We start from the raw sequence: 14,639 nt of genomic DNA, 5'->3' as shown, positions 1-14,639 counted from the left end.
CTATTCCTTTTTCTAACTCAGATTTTGTTTGATCTTGAGCAAAATGACTAATTTTCATTTGTCCAAACTCCTTATGTATAAAACTGGAATAACATAACTTTTTTCTTTGTGAATATATAGGAAACTTATGGAACATATTGGAAATGAAAAGGTCATTTCTCTCTCTGTGTTTTTTAATATTCTCTGCCAAATTTTCCAAATTAACCATCTCTTTCAAACTTATAATCACAATACAGGGTAAAAATTGGTTCTCCTTTGGACACCTCAGTTTACCCCCTTGCGTCTTATGCTTTCATTTCAAACTATTCGAAACAAAACAGCTTTCCCCCTCCAACTTCAATTTGTAAGCCCCTCTGCTGCTTGATAACCCTTGTCCCCCTGCTCCATCGTACAGAAGCCTGCTGGAGATGGAGGAAGAGTGTGGAATATTCTGCATTTGCTCAAGAAGAAATCTGCAGTACCTGCTCTGTTCCTCTGACTGGTTATTTTTACATTATGTAGACTGGGTACGACATCTGCGGGAAGGCATCGATTAGTTGACAGCTACCAGTTAGTATGCCGGACTCACAAAAGGTCCCAAGTGATTGCTCCTTACACTGAAGTTGGCGTGGAGAACATTTCTGGTGCAGCCAGGAGATGCCTCCAGCTACTGTCTTTACCATGACATCGGTCACCCAGCAGAGCAGTGGCAAGACTGGCAGACTTTAGCCCTTTTATTTTCTAGTAGCTGATCTCTCTGTGTTGGGGAAAGTGCTGTGAGAAAGTACAGAACCTAGCAAAATACAATCCCACAACTGTTTTGGAGGTTCTAGGGATTGTGGCTGCCTCCTTATCACATGTCAAAGGGAATGGGATTCATCGCTATAGATTGGTAGACACAGACCGAGAGGTTAGAAGAAAAGGTTTTTTTGCAGAGGATCCAAAGTTTTGTTTAGTCTGTAAGATATGACCTAATTTATGTATTCTTTGCAGCAGAGTTTCTTTTCAAAAAAAAAAAGCTCTCTGCAGGTTGGTTTTATCTTCGAAATTTCTCGAGGAAAGCCCATGTTAGATGAAAGCTTTCTGGTGCATTCATCTAAAGCCAGCTTTCTCGTAGAGTAAATCTGAAATTCTCATCACAGTCTCCAAAGGAGCAATAACTCAATACTATAAAACAATCAACCTGTGCTTTCACTGACATGATCAGCTGTACTCAGCGGGGGTAGGACTAAAATGACAAAAGGTATTAATTGCATCACAGTGTGAGAAGGGAAGCATCCAAGTCGAAAATAAAAGTTACCTAGAGGGGATGGTGGTGTATCTATTGATTTTGCTTCTAACTTCCAGCAGTGGGAAAAGAGACAATGTGCCCATTAGTCTCTTCGAATTGTAAAGAATAAATGTTCAATCCTTGAGCGGATTTACAGGAAAAAGATGTAAATTAAGTTCTGTAGGCTTTGGGTTAAATTTATTCATTGACTGGGTCATGCACATTGAATGACCAGTAGCTCATATGACTTTTGGTGAAGGGTGGCTATTTTGGAAAACAGACAAACACACAAACAAATAAGTAAACATTTCTCCACTTCTCCAATCCTCTGACTTTGGCCAGGATTAGAAATAGAAATCAAAAAATTTATTGGGGACAGCAGGGCCTGTTTGGTTCTTGAAATACCATATTTCCAACTAGCAAAATTAAAATTTCCCAGAAATCTACTGGGAAAGCTTTCAGTGGTTTTTGACATGCCTAGACAGCTTTCAAAGAGGGAGAATGAATGAATCTGAATGAGTGACAATAAGAGTGACCAACAACCTTCAATGAAAATTATACTCAGAACTTCTTCCCTTTAGTTTCTTATTTTTGAGTAATAAGAGAATCGAAACTAGCCAGTTTTTATTGATGCAGCTGAAGCAGATAGATATGGCATAATACTTTTATAGGATTTTTTTTTTAAATCAATAGACCAACAAGAAACTTCTTACATGCACAGGGACACAAGCACACAGGGAAAATCTCACACAGAAACTTGGCTAAGGTTACAAGCCAGGGAACAATCAGAACTGTAATTCAGGTCTAGTGCTTTCTCTCCAGTGGAGAAAGAGAGGGCTTGAAGACCCCATCAATATATAATTACTTCCTTATAAAAAAAGCAAAGGTGTAATTGTAGCTCTGGAGTGATTGTTGATAGATATTATTTGTTCCCCACCTACACTGCACCAATTTCTGAATGGCATTCTTTTTTTGAAACTAATTCTCATAAATTACCTTTTAAGTATTTGCTTTAAAAAATGTTTACTCCTGGGAGAATGAAGTTAGGTTGGTAGACTGAGCAGAGGAGCAATATTGCTCTTCAGGCTTTCCAAAGAGCTTGGTCAAAAGAAGGCGAGTTTCTGAAGTCCATTGCTGCCCGCTTAGCTTAGAGGAATGCCCAGAAGGAACGTACCATTCACAGTTCCAGCTTCAGATGCTTGCATTCATGTTCCTTCCCCTGAGGTTAAAAGCAATAAATACACACATATGGAATATCACCATGAGGCAGGGTTTTGCTAAAGAGTGTATTTGCGTACTTTAGGAAATGCCAGTAAAAGAAAGGCACCGTGCGATGAACTGATTCACACAGACAGGAAACACACCAACATGCAAAGATTAACAGCACAGGAATTAACAAGCACATCAAAGAAATGGGGAGAGGAAATGCATCTGTTCTGGCTCAAATCAGGGATGCTATTCTGGATTTACACAGGTTAAGCCAGAACAAAATCTGGCCTCAGAAGTAACACTGGTGGAATTGCCTTTAGTATTAAGAGAAATAGTGTACATTTGATTGTAGTTTGGGGACAAGGCTTAAATACATTCTGTGAATTTGTGGAATAGGAATTAAAGTGGAGAGGGATCTTCCGAATACGACTTCTGGAAGTGAAGTGAATGCCTGTGAAAGGGATTGGGATTGCATATGGAGACCTTTACCTTTAAGTCTGTCTTAGTCTTGAAATCCACCAGTCTTAAGTCTTTAAACTCACCTGGGTTTGAAGGCTGGAGGTACGTGGTGCCTTCTGGTTATAAGCAATTTAGATGGACTGAGTTGATCCCAGGCTAGTTCATAGTAAACAGATGTTTAGATCTTGAAAGCCATGTTATTTTCATCAACTTTTTGACTAGCATTAATTCTCTTCTCCAACAGATCAGTTTTTGAAAATCCCAGAGAATTATATCCCATTTAAAAGTAAATACTGTCTATACAGCAGTAGTGAGTTTATATAGACAAATTTCTCTTTCTCTGATGTTTATATCCTTTCATTTTCTCTTTAATAATAACTTACAAGTTATATTCTGAGATTCTCTGATGTTTGTGCAGACAGGATGCAAAATAAAGGCTCAATTAGTGGAAAAAGTAGCACAAAATTGGAGCTTATAATTTGTGAAGGCTTTTCTTTTTGCAGCAAAACATTTTACTGAAAAATCAAACACTACATCTAAGATTTATCACACAAACTTTGGGATATGTTGACCAATGACAGTCTTTCCTTATGCTAGAATGTTATAATCGGCTTGCACGCATTCTTTGTTTTGTTCATAATTTAACTGTGTGTAATGTAATTTAGCTATGTTTATTACTATTACTAAAGTCATTTAACTATGTTCATAATTTAGCTATTAATAATTTATAAATGCAATGACATAGCTATTGCAATTGAGATGTGACTCCTTTTTAATCACTTTCAGTGTTTTTAATCCTTTTAATTAGAGTGAGGTGGAAGAGTAAGAAGTAAAGTATTCTTAAGACTTAAAATATAAAAGTGTGATTGCTGACAGCCAATGTGGGAAACTTTAGCAATCCAAAAGTTAGCTGAGAAAAGAATACAGCAGGATGCTAATGTCCAGCAAGTCTTGCAATGGACTGATGGCAAATTTCCCTTTTTTACGCAGAAAATGGAGAACATTATGGCAAAGGAAGTATCACCATCTGTAACAGCCGTCAGTCAAGAGAGAGGATGTGACTGGGAATATGAGGCAGAAGAGAGGATGGCTGGAAATGATTGTGAAATGAACGGAAGGAAGACCAGCAAAATAAAGACAATGAATTTCAAGAAAAAAACACTTCAGCTGACTAGTAAAGCCTCAAAATATTACCTCTGGTCCTGGGTCTATATTAAGAAATGTGCAGACCAATTGGAGAGATCCAGAGAAGAGCAGTGGGCGTAACAGGACCTACAGAAAGCCTGATCTAAGATGAATAGCTGAAAGAGTGTGTTGGACGGGAGGTGACGGGCGAGTGAAGAGTTAACAGGACTGAAGTTTGTCAACTGATATGCAGCAGAACTGATAGCACAAGAGCTGACCTGAGCAAAGCTGTTGAACAGAGGACTTAACAGGACTAAAGTCGTCTACCAACTAATATGCGCAAGGACTGATGTGCGCAAGGCTGCGGAATGATTAACAAGACTGGAGAAGTGAAGTCTGCCACCTGGAACCTGCACGGACCCCCGGGGAGGGGAGAAGCAATACGGAGGTGTTGTGGTCTTGCCTCGCTAGCAGGGTCCTCCCAAGCAGACAAACAGACAGTCCTGTGACTGCGAAACTCGCAAAAAGTCAGCAAAAGCAGTGTTTGCCCAGAGCCCCAGCCGTATAAAAGGAGACTTGGGAGCTAGGAGAGTTTGAGCAGGGACGGGAACGTGACCTGACCATCCTCTCCGGCTGGACCGTGAGTATCCCCCCCCTCCCCTTTTCCTGGGACGCTGGGTTAAGGTAACTCCTCGAGGCTGAGAGTCCTCCCACTAGGAGAGTGAACAAGAAAGCTTTCAAGTAGGGATAAGCAGTCCTTCCAATTAATAACGCAGTAATCGACGGTTTCAGGTTATCCTTTCTAAATTAGTAACTGATGGTTTTGTGTTATCCTTCCTAAATTAGTAATCGCATTATTTTAATGGATGTTACTAATCCAAGAACTTGTGTGAGGAAATAAACATCTTTTTTATTATTATTATATCACTGTCTCAGTTGTTGCTATCGAACCTTCATAGCATGACAGCGTGAGAGGAGGAGAAAAGACTTGTAAGAGCCATAACAGACTTCAAATACGTTAATAAGTGAAGAAGAGCACGAACTCTACCCCACGTCCACTCTCAGGCAAATTATAATGGGTTTGCATTACAGTGGGGAGGATACAAGCAGTACTGTCCTTTTAATACATTGCTTTACAACAGGCATACTGTTACTCTAATGCTATAACTAGTAGGAAAAATGGCGGTGGTGAAGTGCATACAGTACTGTAAGGCATGATGTACAAAGTCGTTGCAATATGATACAGTAGCAAGCATACGACACAGCAGGAGACACCACCAGGAGGATTAGTGGACTTTAAAGCAGTATGCTTCTCTTCTAGTAGAGTTTAGACACTGCTAAAGATGAAATTAAAAAAAAAAAAGGCAGAAATCCAGGTCTCGAAGCAACCCCCAAACTGGTATTTTCAATGCTCTTTTCTTTAGAACAGTCTGTATGGGGTTTATTCTTGCCCTTTTCTGTACTTCCCTCTGGTTCTGTATATATTTTTGCTGGGAGAACCTCATAACAGTTCTTAATTTTCTCCATCTTTGTTAACCCACTCCTATGGGTAAATGTTTTGGGAAGAAAATGCAGACAAGGTCTCTTTTTCAGGCATTACGTTTGGCTGTTACTATTGCTTTATAAACGGCAGAAAAAACTCATCCTGGTCACATATCCTATATCCTATCAGTTCCTGAGTTGGGGGCATAGTTAAAGCTAATATTTTAATTTTAATTTGATTCCAGAAAACTTTGTCTTTTTCATGAAATCAACTATCATAAGTTAACACCTCACAGAAATAAACAATGAAGAATTTATTATATATAATTTAAAGGCACTCAATCTATTTTTATCACTACTGCAGGAATACAAAAAGTTAACATTTACCAGCGTGGTCTGAAAAAACGAACAAATAATTTTATTATGGAAACTCAGATGAGTCCTTTTTCCCCCAAACTTAAATATTTGCAAGATTAGGTTTAGTAGTTCACCATTTTATCCCATTTTCTGTGCTTTCTCAAATAAGATTAACACTCTGAATATTATTTCTTTTGCTTGTCTGTCCAAAAATATACTATTCAGCAGCGCAAACTACAAGCACTATATAATTATGACTGTAAGCTATTGCCCCTTATCCTAGCACTCTTATTAAAAAGTTGACACAAAAACACGTGCAAGAAAGTCAAAACATTAAAAAGTGGAACATGCTATAATATTAGGATTTCTGCGTTCTTTTCTGTGAGCTCTTCTTTAAAAAAAATAGCAGCCTGTTATAAGTAATAGCATACATACTTGAAATTTCAGCTCAGACCGATTAAGGACTTCTTCTGGCCTTTGGACATAGCTACTGTGATGCAGGAGAAAAATCCCCACCTGGCAACAGAGGCTGCTCAGTGACAGCAGTGTGGGCAGGAAGAACCAGGATTCGCTGCGTTTTTTATGCCTCACTTCATCATCTGCCCAGAGGAGAAGCACATCTGGCCCAGGATTACTTGTCAGGGCTTTTTTCTTATCTGTTCTATTTGCAGATACATGAAAAATAAACTGGCTTTGGCCAGCTTATGAAATACCAATGTGTTGGCCAGCAAAAACGATGGGAGATTTGTTTTATGAGAAATCTCACGCGTGGCCATATAGAACCTCGGTACTCTATAAATTACTTTAGTGCCATACAGACAATATGATTACTGTAGTAAGCAATCACAAAGGGAGATTAATCACAATAGACCCACTGAAAAAAACACCAGATCCCTGAAAAACAACACAACATGCTACATTTCCTGTAAGCTGGCTGATAACTGAATGGCTTAGATTTTTCTTAAAAGTAATTTTGATTAAAAATGTTGTTTATTGCCATGTTCAAAACATTCCATTCTGGGAAGCCCAATAATACCTACAGGGAAGACCCCACTGGAATTTGAAGACATTCCTCACTTTTTTTATTCTGTTTTATTACCATCAGCTGGAAAATTAAAGATTTAACTTAACTGGCTGGTTTTACTCCTGTTCCTTCTTAAAGAAAAATTCTCGGTAACCTAGAAAAGTGCAAATCTTAAATGGAATTCAGTTAGTTTCAGCACTGTCCATATTTTCCACATTTAAATTATCACATGCATTCCCACAAGTAATGTAATACTTTCAAATGTATATTATCCTACTGGAGAATATCTGGATGAATAATACAGCACATAATGCTGCAGATTAAAGACAGTCATTCTTGTGAACAGTTGGTTTTTTGGTTGTTTTTTTTTTTTGCACAGAGTAATAAAGGTTAGAGTACAGAAATTTGTTTTCTGTTCCTATTAAAATTAGTTTTCTGTGGCCTATATTTAATTAGAGTGGGCTGTTAAATATAATTATCCAATGTCTTTGAAAGTAAGTTTACCATAAAAAGTAATGTTTCTAATACAATCATAATTTTCTACAAACAGATTTAAATGTAGTTTCAAGACTTTAGAAGAAAGCAAGGGCTGTAGCATCATTCTTTCACCACACGTGAAACACAGAAAACCTATCACGTATTTTACATAGGATATTGTCAGTACTTAAAGAAGTGGAAGATTATTTATATGAAGTTTTCATTTCATTTCTTTATATAAAGATAAAGTCTTCTGTTTGGACTAGTTACAGTTATTGTCTAATATCCACAGTGTTAGTGCTTCTGCCTGTCAAAAGGATAGATGGTTGGATTGTATTCAAAATTTGTATGCAACCACAAAGCTGAAAAGATTTGCAGAGCTCAAGGCCAGGAAGATGAATGTGAGGAGCCTTTCTGAGAGTTCAAAGGCGCTTGCTTTCTTATTCACTGCTACTTGAGTGGCTGAGGAAAAGGAAATTGCTTTCTTCTGGTTTGCCAATATCTGACTTGGCTGAAATAACTACGGCTCGAGATGTTGACTTCAAGTATAAATCAAACTGGTGCATTTAATTCAGATCTTCTGGTCAACAATACAGGCTGCAAAACAATATACTGGAAAGTAACATGTAGTTATGATTCTTCAGAAAGCAGTAATTTCCTAGTATTCAGGTAAAAAAGAGCTGCAAAATATTTTAGAAAGAACGTGGCAAGGGACCCCCTGCACCAGCCCCATGGAGCCTCGGCCCGAGAGCACCTCCTTCCCCCAGGAGCCCTGCAGCGGCTACGCAAGAAATCAGCTTTCAGGTCTTAACCTGATGGGATAACTCCATATGTAGTTATCTTCTAAGAGCTTGGTTACTGACAGACCAACAAATGTATTTATAAACACGTGGGCTGAAAAATACTACCACTTCCGTATGTGTCCTATTCAATTATATGCCATCAAATCCAAGGGAGAGCTGACAATATCTGACATCTGCAGATGGTTGCGGCCCACGAAGTATAATGCAAAATGTCAGGAAAAAGATGTGGCAAATCTGAAACCTGCTGTGTCATGCAAAAAGCCAGTATTAGCACCAAAGGACACCCGGTTAGCTATTCCCAAATCTTTAGCAAGTACACCATATGACCATAGCTGTCATCACCCACCTAGATTTATTTTCAGGGATGTATTTTTACCAAACAGTTTTGAGGTGGCTGCAGTGATCTGAGAGAATGTAATTATTACTAATTATTACTAATACTTTTAATACTTTTAATTATTTTATTATTATGGTAATCTGTAAGAGCACATTAAGAACATGCGGAAACACAACAGGAACAATTCTTGCACTTGCAAAATATTCATTTTATGGTGAATAAATTTATATACGATCACGATAATTAGAATGAGCGAGGGCTGCCTAAAGATTAATTGCTATAGTAAAATCAGATGTATCTGCATCTAACAAATAAAACAGCCAACTCAATAAAAGTTCACTCAGATGTACAGTGTTTCTGCTCTGCTTAAAGAATCTGACTAGAAGTTTTCAATCCGAAAACATGAGCAAGAGTTCAATAAAAGGTAATTTTAATTTCCATTCTTTCAGTGATAGCAATCAATTTAAATGCTCTTCTTAACAGCATCATTGTAAATAAGAAATAAGCATCTAAAAGCAAAATTAATTTCCGTACTCAGTTGGCCTGTTAATCCAACATCCATACAATCTCAGATTATTAATGATTTTGAAGGCAGCAGGATTTTGCATAAAAAGAAGAAGCAACACAGGAGAACAGTTTTGCAGTAATAGCACTATTCTGTAATGCTGTTAAATAGGTTAAAAAGTGATTATTACAGATAAGCTTAAGAGAGCCTAATTTTATAATCTTTGCTTTTACCACTGGTTTATAGCAAGCCTAATAAAACTCCTTTTACACTTGAAATGGGCGACTTATAGCTTCACAGCTTGCTTTGATAAAAATTTGTAATCCTTGTAGTGAAAAATCACACTATAATCAGCTTACTTTAGATTTTTGCCCTATTTCAAAATAACTTATTTCTAGATGCTTAATAATGCTGATAAGGTTTCATTTTTGAAATCTAACCAGCCAGGTACATCTTTAATAAGCATCACTTCCTTTTATATGCTTCAGGTTCACTTTTCTTCTTTAAAAGTGTTTTGAGATTAAAATATATTAGCATGTGTGACATTGCAACTTGAAACTGTTGACTACCCTGAGACAGCCTCAAAACTACAATACTGTAGGTAAGGATTTTGACATGATATATGGAGATATGTAAATAGATATTGCCAACAGACTTCTAGCGCTTAATCATGATAGGACCATAAGCTCCATGCTACCGTTATCAATTGAAGAAAAATGCAAGCAATTTAACAGGTTAAGAAAACACTTTTGAAACATAGGGCTTTTCAGGGAAGCTTTATAGAGCAGCAGTTTGGGGCAGGGAGTTATCTTTTTCCTACATTTCTGTTCATGGATCCATTTTGCATATCTTCTTTAACTTTAAATGTCTAGAAAAGGGAACAAAGCATTCACCTGCAGTGATTTAGTTCAGAGTAGATAAAATAAAGACTCCAAAGCAAAAAGCTTTGCAGGAAAGGCTAAAATACAACTCAATATACTTGTAAAAAATACAATTCAATAAAAATCTCTTAGCAAAAAGGATAGTCCATATACAGCAAAGATACATGTACTGCATGTCGCTATAGGATCTATCTCATAATGTTGAGCATGTTTTTCTTTACTGCATGTCAGTAAGGTACAGAAGTGATATTACCCTATCTCACAGAGGTAGCAATGAAGCACAGAGGACCAGAAAACACAGAAAATCTGTTATAGAGAAAGTACTTCAGTCCAAGTCATGTAATTACTGAGCTAGTGATCTGAACACTGAACCTGTTTTACCAGGCTATAAAAAAGGACAGATGAAAATTACAGCAATGGACTAGGGTGGACTAGGGTGACATCTGGACCTAGACTGCTTTGAGCTGCGTTGCTGAGGTGCACCTATCCTTGGCTAGCCAGCATCTTTGGAGCCAACTACTTTTGTGCAAGCTCTGTTGGGTCAGCACAACCTGCCCTTCTGTAGCTGTTGACAGTGTCATTTTAAGATGGAGAAAAGAAGGATAGAAAAGTGAATTAGGGCTAAGATGGAAGACCAAGGAAACTGCAGCTCAAGGGATACATTACAGACAGACTTCTCTGTTTGGGGCTTTTTTTTAATTATTTTTTTACCTGGAAGTTCACATACTATTGCTGCTAGTAGTATGATTGTCTGCTCATAAATGGTATCCTTTACTAGCTGAAAGAGAAGGAGGATAAACTGGGCAGACAATGGCTTCAGCTGTGTATAAAAGCTGTGAATGGAATAAACAGCATGAGTTATGGGCCCTTCTGTGCCAGCCAGATCTTGGCTGGCTGGAGCAGTTGGTTGCAGTTGCAGGACTGAGGTAGTAGTATCATGGAGATAGCAGGCTGTAAAAGCCAGAGAGATGGGGATGGACAGGAGGAAATGCAGATATTATCAACATTTTGGTCCATCTAGGAAGCCACTGACTGTAACAGGGAAGAGATGGAGTAGGAAAGAGATGGAGTGTTAATGAAGTGACTCCTGGCTCTAGTCAAGGCTGCACACATAGTCCTCTCCCAGTTAAATTCTAGTACAGGCTTCCTCTGCCACCAGGAGAAGGACTCCTCTTCCCAGCACCATGTTGCTGAGGGCATAGTAGGTGAGTTGGTGAGAAGGCCACAGTTGTGTGCAAGCTGCAGTGTTTGAAGAGACATGCTGTGCACAAAGGTGAAGGGCACAGCAGGAGTGTGGTTTCCTTCAGTCCCTTACTGCAACTTGAGACCATTGCCTCTTGTCCTATCGCTATGTGCCCCCACCCTCCACAAGTCTGGCTCTACACCCTCCCATATAGTAGTTGAAGACAGTAGTAAGACAACCCCATTACCCTTCTCAAGACTGAACAAATCCCAGTCTCCCAGCCTCTCACAGTAAATCCCATGCTCCAGCTGCTCAACCACCTTGGTGGCCCTCTGCAGGACTTCTTCCAGTTTGTCAATGTCTTTTTTGTACTTGGGGACCCAAAACTGGGCAGAGTACTGCAGAAGTGGGCTTATGAATGCTGAATAGAGAAGAAAAACCATTTCCTTCAAGCTACTTCCCGTGCTTTTGCCAATGAAGCCCAGTTAGCCTTCAACAGTGCAACGTTACATTGCTGATCCTTGTTCAACTTGTTGTCTACTAGGGCCCCCAGGACTTTTTCTGCAAAGTCCCCTTCTAGCCAGTCAGCCCCCCCATCTGGACTAATGCATGGGGGTAGTCCATCCCAGGGGCATAACTTTGTGTTTGCTTTTGTTGCCATTTGCCATTTTTTCAGTTTATTGAGGTCACTGTGAATGGCAGCACTGCTCTCCAGCTTATCAGCCACTGCTCACAGCTAGGCATCATTTCTGAACTTGGTGAGGAGCTCTATTCCATCATTTGGATCAGTAAGATGTTAAACAGTATTTGTTTCAATATTAACCCCTGAGGAATGCCACTAGTAACCGGTCATCAGCTAGACTTCAAGCTGTTGACACTATCCTTTGAGCTGAAAATCTAGCCAGCTTTTTACCCACCTAGTAGTCCACTCGTGCGATCCATACCTCCCCAGCTTGGCTACATGGACTTTACAGGAGACTGCACTGGAAACCTTGCTAAAGTCAAGTTAAACAATATCTACTGCACTCCACTCACTGAAGCCAGCTATCTCATCAGAGAGGGTAATCAGGTTGGTCAGGCACAATCTACCCTTGGTAAATCCATACTGGCTCTTCCCAGAAATGCTCTTTTCAAATACAGACTCTTTTGCATTGCTTCATCTAGCCTTCTCAGAGGCATACAATGGAGCATACTGTTAAAAAACAGATACCCCAATGCCTCCTTTCTGACATACCAGCTAAGCTGGTCTCATGACAGCTTTGAATGCGCCCCAGTAGCTCGACACACTGAGCAGTCAGGAAGTATGGTGCCCTCAAAGGCACCTACAGGGATGTGGTAACAGGGTGGTGAAGGTTCAGCCACTGGGCCAAGTAAGACCACGCTGATTTATACTCTCAGATATCTGTGACAAAGGAGACCTTATTTCAGTTTAAGTAAAAATAGCCCACTACCAAGTTACTTGGCTTGGCTGAAACAAATTGGATTTAGGCTATAAATCATGGAAGTGGTTATTTGGGTTTTGAATTTCAAACTTCCCTTTTCAGTGCTAGAAAAACTATACTGTCCCTCCCTTCATTAAAAGATATCAGTAGTTATTCTGATATTCACATCCTGTGCCATCCTACTTGCCTCAAAGAGTGCATTATTTTCATGCATCTCTCATCCATGTGAAGGTTTCACAAGGAGAGTGATCTCACATCCTTTAAGTGTTACTTTTTTTACCTCCTGACTGTTGGATGGTTTATTTTCAGCAGAGAATTCAGAGCAAGACACACCATGTAGATGAGAACAACATTTACAAAGCATGCAATCATTTTTAGACTTTCTTAAATTGCACTTGGAGCCCAGCCCAGTGCCTGAAAATACAGATTTTCCCAAGATCAGATTTCAATGCACAGATTTTTCTTTCTTTCTTGATAATGCTGGCTTTCACTTACTTACTCAGAACAGAGTATCTTGCTTTAATAGTCTATGATTCTAAACCTAGTCTATCACTGTCTTCAGTTCAATTACAAAATTGTTTACAAGGGTCAATTTTGTCCAATTAGACTGTGCTGTTGACATATACATTTCACTTTTTATTAGAATAATTGGGTTAGAATGTTATGCAGGGTTAATGATGATCACTGTTAAACAGAGCATTACTTCCCCTATCTGCGATCAGTAGCAGCTCACTAGAAAAACAGAAATTCAATTTCATCTAGCAATGGGATAACCCATCCATTAAAATAGTCTTCCTTGAGAGAGAAATGGATGGAAATGTGGGGTTTCTGGTTTGCAAAGGATTTATTTCAGTATTTTGCAATTTGATGTGATGCAGTTTGGCACAACGACATCATTTATTATATTTTGGGAATCCAGTCCAGGGAAATACTTTACTAAGCTAGCTCTGCCCCAGGAACCCAAGTCTCCTGGTTCTGCAAGAAGAAACCAGATCACTAAGGACACCCAGGTGACCCCGAGCAGACCTGGGAGCTGAAATGCCCAAAGTCAGGCAGGACCTCGAGGGGGCAAGGAACTACACCAGCACCCAGGGCCACCAGGAAGGCTGGGAGCTCGAAGGCTCCTGGGGTGCCAGCCCTCTTGCTCCCCGGCTGGGAGCCTTTGCATGGTGAAAGTGCCATAGAGCCAGCAGAAAACCAGAGAGGTTTCATTTCCTGCGATTCAGTGACTGACCCAAGATATTTCTGTGAAGTATCCTGGGTTTATCGAATCAATGTGTTTTAATAAATCTCTCTTACAGTGGAAAATTCCCTAAGCAGCTCTGCTTGCAACATAAAGTACGTCTAAGACTATTGCCCTTTCATCTACCTGAGTCTTCCAAATTTGTAGTTGATTTTATTTAACTCCGATTCTAGGCTAGAACTTTGCCACTGCGGTGGCTGGTTTATATTATTCAGGTTTCAAGACTGTTTCCCCAAAGAATATCTGCCTTTCCACATAGCTCCCTGTTCACATCACTGAACCACCACCTGTCAGACCATTACTACCTTGACTAATTGATTTATTATTAATAAATGCATCTGTGCTTCAAGATTATTATCTAGGTCCCTGCACTGAAGAGCAAAATAACACATAATGAGATTGCTTCTGCGATATGTTCATGGTGTTTCCAACCTAACTGAAATCAAGTAGCATGAGAAAAAAATGACAGGAGAATCTGATGCAATTTCTAGAGTCGTCATCAAAAGAACAAGGCTCCTTACGGAGGAACTTTGAATAAAGACTTAGGATTAATTTGTTTATTTTTTAGATAAGGCTTTCTGAAGTGTCTATATGTAACAGAATAATTAACACTGTTGCGCAGCGCATCCAACCAACACATACCCTTTCAGCCTTACAAATATAGGTGCTTTATTTAGATACAGACACCACAGAAACACCCACAGGAAGGCCAAGAAAAGAATCATAGCAGGGGGACTGAGTCCCAAACTTGGCTAACCTCAGCTAGTCTAAATCATACTATCCTTCTCATTAGCTGTGGATGCTCCATTTTAAGAGTAATAACCAAAGAAATGGCCCCATAAGGCTTCTAGAAGGCTGACCCA

This window comes from Apteryx mantelli, chromosome Z (genome assembly GCF_036417845.1).
Source record: "Apteryx mantelli isolate bAptMan1 chromosome Z, bAptMan1.hap1, whole genome shotgun sequence".
NCBI lineage: Eukaryota > Metazoa > Chordata > Aves > Apterygiformes > Apterygidae > Apteryx > Apteryx mantelli.
The sequence above is the reverse complement of the archived record's forward strand: the minus strand, read 5'-3'. Positions refer to the sequence as shown.